The sequence below is a fragment of the Canis lupus genome, chromosome 5 (assembly GCF_048164855.1).
Source record: "Canis lupus baileyi chromosome 5, mCanLup2.hap1, whole genome shotgun sequence".
NCBI classification, from domain to species: Eukaryota; Metazoa; Chordata; class Mammalia; order Carnivora; family Canidae; genus Canis; species Canis lupus.
This window is the reverse complement of record NC_132842.1, coordinates 64,898,632-64,905,260: the sequence shown is the minus strand read 5'-3', so window position 1 is coordinate 64,905,260 and position 6,629 is coordinate 64,898,632. Positions and strand designations below refer to the sequence as shown.

The 6,629-nt window shown below is 46.3% G+C and overlaps 1 long non-coding RNA gene across 3 annotated transcripts; it reads left to right on the top strand.

Annotated features, from left to right (window-relative positions):
* Nucleotides 1-991: 991 nt before the first annotated feature.
* Nucleotides 992-6,053, top strand: LOC140633029 (uncharacterized). 3 transcript variants are annotated; one of them, XR_012030668.1, is made up of 5 exons: nt 992-1,158; nt 2,410-2,501; nt 4,359-4,394; nt 4,697-4,820; nt 5,756-6,053. It is a non-coding gene; the product is annotated as an uncharacterized lncRNA (long non-coding RNA). The 3 variants fall into 3 exon arrangements; XR_012030669.1 differs by lacking the exon at nt 4,359-4,394; XR_012030667.1 differs by lacking the exons at nt 2,410-2,501; nt 4,359-4,394.
* Nucleotides 6,054-6,629: the final 576 nt, after the last annotated feature.

Below are 6,629 nucleotides of genomic sequence, written 5' to 3'. Positions count from 1 at the left end.
CTCCCACTCCCCCTGCCATTTGATCTCGCAACCTTTACAAGGACACAACTGGCATTGACTGAGGTCATTTGGGATTGCCATGTCTCCTGACTGTATTAGTGAGACCCTCGTAGGAGTAATGCATCTGTGACACTCAAATAGGTTGTGTTCCTCCGCCCCCATCTCTGCCTTTTCTTAAGAACAATATATTTTAAAAAAAGATTTTATTTATTTATTTGAGAGGGAGAGAGAGAGTCAGAGTGGGGGCAGAGACTGAGGGAGAAGGAGAAGTAGGCTTCCCATTGAGCAGGGAGCTGGACACGGGGCTCGATCCCAGGACCCTGGGATCATGACCTGAGCTGAAGGCAGACGCCTAATGACTGAGCCACCCAGGCGCCCCAAGGATAATATTTTTGGAAGCAAACACACATGCAAACACGCTTGTTTTCCTTGGGCTTTGTTGTGTGCTGGTCACTGGGGGCTAAGGTTCTCCAAGCAGGACCCTTTCCTTCAAAAGGAAAGCCTAATCTCAATGGTGACAATAGGAACTACTTCTTCCCTCATTTGTGGGTAGAGGTGCTGGACAGACTGTCACAGAGCTTGCAGGTGGCCTAGCCTCGAGGATGTCCAGGTGGGTCGTCAGAAACGCACTGTGCAGTGCGTCATCACTGCTTTTCCCAGCAAGGAGACTGACAGGTTAACTCCCAAGGCCTCACAGCTCAGCCTAAGTGGCCAGGCTAGGTTAGATCAGCACCCCGCCACCCCCACCCGGCCCGACTCCCCTGAGGAGACAATGATTAGGAGAAGATGAAGGAGGCACAGTAAATGCCATCCTGCACTGGGGGGCTCCAGGATCTATCTCACATGTCCCCCCCCAGCCTCCCCCCCCCGCCACTTCCAAGGATGTATCTACACCTCCTCCCCACCCTCCCCTGCCACCTTCTCTGGCTCTAGCTGACACATTTTACAAGGAGGTCAGCCTCCGAGCCCTCAGCTGGGCAATCACGTGGCTGCCTGGGCCTGGTACTGGGCCAGCCTGGCCTCCGCCGTCTGTGCTTGCTCCTTGGGGTTCTGTCCGTCTTCTCTGGGTGGGACCATCCAGAAAGATCCCTGTTATCTGGAAGCAGAAGGAAGAACTTTCTGTGCTCCCACTTGGCTGGGTCAGGGAGCGACTCCTCGGTAAGAAGACTGTTTGTGGGTTTGAGGTGGTCCGGTTCTGCCCACAGATGCCCCTCAACTGTTCACCTTGGGTGGGAGAGTGACCGGGAGAAAGGGGAGCCCATGTGCCAGAATGGGGTTTGGATTTTTCTCTAATCCCTGAGCACAGCCTCTGCCTCTTGGAAGGAGAATGCGATTTCTCTTTCTTTCTTTCTTTCTTTCTTTCTTTCTTTCTTTCTTTCTTTCTTTCTTTCTTTCTTTCTTTCTTCTTTCTTTCTTTCTTTCTTTCTTCTTTCTTTCTTCTTTTTCTTTCTTTTTCTTTCTTTCTTTCTTTCTTTCTTTCTTTCTTTCTTTCTTTCTTTCTTTCTTTCTTTCTTTCTTTCTTTCTTCCTTTCTTTTCTTTCTTTTCTTTCTTCTTTTCCTTTCTTTCTTTCCTTTCGTTATTTCAGGTTGACACGGTGACCTTGGGTGAAGTGCGACAGGAAGCTTCCTTTCATTCTTATCTTTTCTTTTTGTTTTGTGTCGGTTTCAAAAGTATAAAACTGTCGGAGAGTTTCATTTGGATACAATGCAGTAGATATCAGAAACATAACTTACCTTCAAGACTCGGAGTTTTGAGAATTTGTAGGATTCTTCCCCTTTCTGGCCTCAATGCAAATTTTTCACTTAGTAACTTATTTTCCTGCCTTGATAGGATATCACTAGAGAAAGGACTGTTAAAAAAGAAATGGTGTGTGTGTGTGTGTGTGTGTGTGTGTGTGTTTTCCACTTTAATTAAAAAGGAAAAGGAAACCATGGAATGATAGTCTGCTGAGAAGCGGGTTTCCAGCTCGGCCACCACCACCCTCGGGGTTCTTTACACCAGGGCTCTGGATTTGTCTAGTTGCTTCATTTTCCAACCCAAATCATGTTCACTCGTCAATGGCATTCAGGAATACAAATGTGAAATTTTACAGAAGGCTTAAATATATGCAGGATTGGAAGCAGCATTTCTTCAAATTTAAGGGAATTTCGGTTGTGTTAAATGGAGTCCATATTTTCCACAAATTCAGTCTGCTGGTTTTTGTTTCACTCAGGGAGAAGAGCTAACTGTGGAACCCCAAGCAGAGGAATCCTTTTCATTAGATGTTTGCTTTATTCACTTTATTTACGTGGGGGAGGAAGTCATGAAGCTCTAGAAAAATAAAGATGGCAGGAAAAAAATAATGCAAGTGATTACTTGTCTCTCTTCTTTTTTTTCCAACCTAGATTTTTCTCTTTCTTTCTACGTAGCTCCTCATAAGGCATGGTAAACCTTGGCTCTGCCCCTGCCTATACCCCGCACAGAGCAAGGCAGAGGCCTGCTGGCCTGGACTCCCCCACAGGTGAATGGGGGGCTGCACAGGGAGGGAAGAAAGATTGGGGGAGCAGAGCCATTTCCATAAACAGATTTGGGGGTTGAACTTCAGCCACCAGGCAAGGGAAAGATGGATCTCCTGGAGGACAAGCTGCTTCTTTCTTTTCCTGATAACTGAGTTTCATCTGAAGACCAGTAAATCTCCCACTCAGGATGCTTTACAAAATGGTTATATAAACTACTGTGACTGATGCTGGAGAGTTTTTAAAAAGTAAAGTCTGTACTTTTTTGTCTTTTTTAAAATTAATTTGAAAAAAAAATTAATTTGATGCTAGCCTTTCATGGGGGTAGACAGGAAGGATTCCAGGGGGATGATATTGTAGTTTCTGCCGAGTTATTTACAAACTGTGCAAAAGATTTTCGGCTTTGGACTGCTTATTTTTCCTCCTTACAATACTTTATCCTCTTTCCACACTCAAAGGTGTGCATGAGAAAGATTTTGCTCTCTATTTTTTTAGATTTTGATTTTGCCTTCTTCTTATCTCTCTCTCTCTCTCTCTCTTTTTTTTTTTTTTAATTTTTGCCTTCTGTTTTGTTCCTTTTTCTCCTCCCTGGAGATTTCAAATCTCTGCAAGCGCTGAGAAACATAAATGTATGCACACATTGGGACATGTGCAAGCACGTCTCCGTGGGTGACCCTGACTGCCTCTGTGGTTTCCCCTAAAGGCCTGCCGTGCTCTGTCCCCCTTTGGTTGACATCTGGGTGGCCCTGATCCAAGCTAAAGATTTCAAGCTCATCCCAAGTTCCCCAAATGTCTCCATCCCCCACGCACCCTGGGTGTCTTCCCTGTTGTCTCTATTAGCATGGACCAAATGCCCTGCTTTGTGGGCTGATTTATGGTTGCATTAGGGCAAACTCCACAGAGGGTATAAAATACAGTGTCCCATGCTTGGGTCTGATCTTACATGTTATCGGTGATTGCGAGTGCATTTTATAACCCCAGTGCCAAATCGAAATCAAGGTGATTTGCGCATCAATCTCCTGGATAAAATCAGGGCATGCTCTATTGCGGTTTGACCTTCCTGGTGCCTTTGGCTGGTCCGACTTGTCTAAGTCCCTTGGACAATTACCCAGGGACAGTTGGAAAATGCACAGATAATGGCCAGAGCTGGGATTACCAGCTGTATCAAAAGGCTTAACTGCTCACCCCAGAGACTCCTGAGCGCCAGAGAAAAAGCCCTAGGAGGAGGCTCGCATGGTCTTTAAGAAAGGCAGGCTGCAGGCAGAGAGGGGGAGCACCTGAAACCGCTCCTCCTTCTCGGTGCTCTCGGAGTGAACCCCTGAACTCCGTGGCAAATCTGGAAAACAAAACTCAAATCTTACAAAAAGCCGGCAGATAACTGGGCTCCAGAGGGCCCGCGTAGGCCCTCCCTGCCTTGTTTACAATCCCAAGAGCTCAGCCGACTGTGGGGCAGAGAAGTAATTAAGTTTCTAGAATGACCGGAAGGCAGGCATAGGAATGGAATCGGTGGCAAGCCGTTTTGTCCCACCAACACCCAAAGTGGGCTCTCCTTGCTGATTTTCAGAAAACCTGGTCAGAGGCTTCCAAAAAATCTGTCTCCTTCGAGAAAGTTCAAATCTTAACCCAACATTTTGACGGTGGCGTTTTAAGAGCCTTGCAGGGTTAAAGATATTTTGAACAGGATTCGTGGCAATTGTAGATTTTTAGAATCTGAAGGCTCTTTAGTGATGGTCAGAGGGTGTATTTAGGATAAATATTTTCAAGTCAGGGTTTTATGCCTATAATCTGAGTTTCTCAACTTATATTTAGCTCAGACTTCTTTTTAAAGTAATTTCTTCTCTTTTGAATCTGCACCCTTTCAGAGTCCAGGGGAGGAAGCTCAGATGGCTCTTCAGATGGTAAAGCCTGTTTTACAAATCCCTTTAAGATATGCTAATGTATATGGGCTGATTATTAAGATAAATACCTTGTGTTGGAAACTGGAGTTAATTATAATATATATAATTAGTCACTGGTCAGCCTAGAAGTTATAATTTATTGTTCCCTGATTTGCATTTATTATCAAAGATATTTAATTTAAAGGAATTACAAAAAAAATAGCCTGATTTGAGTGGTTATGGAGATGGTGGGCATTTAGCAAACTTCAAAACTCTGTCTCCCTCCCCCCCCACTTTTCTAAACCCATTATATTCAATTTCAGGAAATAACACACCAACATTAGGACATGGGTCCTGCTTGTTGATTCAAAAAATGGGAAAGCCATTTTGGAAGAAGAAAGGAAGCTGTTTTTTCTTCTAGATCCTCCCTCATTTTTGGAACACTAGGTAAGCTTGCATGATAAGAGGTTCCAAGTCCAAGTAGAATTATGGAGCTTGGGTGATAAGGATGTCTTTTGTGTCATGTTGGGGGGAGGAGAACAAGGTACAATATTAGATGCTTTTTCTTTCGGGTAATCATTTTTCCTGGACAGTGAAAAAGAGGCCAGCCATTTGCTACAGATATAGCTTTTGTGTAAAAGGGGATTCTCGTGCCTTTCCGTAAAGATTGCTTCCATAAAGCCCCCACCTGCCTTTCAAACATATTGTTTCTGCGTTCCTTATCCGGGTTCCTGCTCTGTGACAGCTCTGGGCCCCCTCAGTCACACAGGACTGACTTTCTGGTGTCCCTTTGTCTCTGAATTAAGGCCGGTGTTAGAGGGGCCCCTAGGCACAATGTGAGAAGGTGGCCCTCGGCCCTCTTGCCTCTAGAGATCCTTTTGAAAATAAATGCAGCCACAATTTGCAGTGAGTTTCTCTGAAATGCACCCTTAGGGGGAGGGACACCCCTGGGATGTCAGACTTTTCCTTCCTAAGATGAAGGAGTCGCCCATCCTTGGGTGACATCTGTAAGAACATACTGTCCAGGTTCTGTGTCTTTCGATAGAGATCATCCTGGAGCCATTTGCACATTCTTTTTGAACCTGTTGAATGCTGAGATCCTATGACACTCTCTCAACCCCCATGTCTTCAGAGGTCACACATGGGGGTATCTGATTTTATGGTTTTCATAAGCAAGAGTGAAGCAGTCAGATTGGGTGAGACTTGAATTATTCTTCCTGTGGATAGAAATCCTGTTCTCTTATTGGAGGAGAGGGAGGAGGTGAAGATGGGGCAACTCCTTTTGGGCGATGGAAAAAGCCGGAGGCCTAAGTGGCATGAAATACCATGGGGCGCCTCTTGGTCATTTCTGCAACGGGTTGCCTGGCTTCTCCTCTGCTTAGGAAGCCTCGGTGTGTAAATGTGCACCAAGGGTGGTGTACACACAATCTGGGAGGCATCGACTGCAGAGAATTTGGAGATGACCACCAGGGGTGCCTGCGTGGCCCAGTCCGTTGAGCAGCGGACTTCTGGTTTTCAGCTGGGGTCATGATCTCCGGGTTGTGGGATCGAGCCCACCTTGGGAGTGCTCAGCACAGAATCTGCTCGTCCCTCTCCCTCTCCCTCTGCCCCTCCCCAGGCTCATGTGCATGCACTCTGTCTCAAATAAATAATCTTTTTAAAAAGAAATAAAAGAAAATGAATGCCAACTAAAAGTGGTCTCTTTTCAATTATCACTATGGGCCGGTGATTCTAGCATCAGTGATAAAGTACCAATGTGGCTGCCCAGGGGGCCCTTCCGTAATGCACACACACACAAGCTGTGTGTTCACGCGGAGCTGGGTCTCGGTCCTGATCCCCATTTCTCGGTCAGAGCAACCACTCTCCAGCCACGGAGAGTGTTGGTTGCCAATGCCACCTTTTCACCATTTCCTGAAGACTTATAGTCAGCCTTCCCTGAGCAGCCCATGGCCCGTGGGTGGCCAGCCCCACGGGGAAACAGTCCCAACAGTCCCAAGGGGCAGTTCACCATTCAGCATCCTCATCTCCACAGACCACGCTTAGACCTTGCTCCAGACCACGGTCTTGCTCAGCCCTTTGATTCCTTTGGCCTGTTTGTCTCCCTCCCTTGAGCACACCAACGCATCCCAGGCATTCAGATTCCTGTCTCAGGCTGTGCTTCTAGGGAACCCTCCCTAAGTCATTTGGCTTCCAGGAATGCTCTGCATGGTGAAGAAAACTTGGCCTCTGCTTTCCCCAGGTCCACCTGTGTTTCCC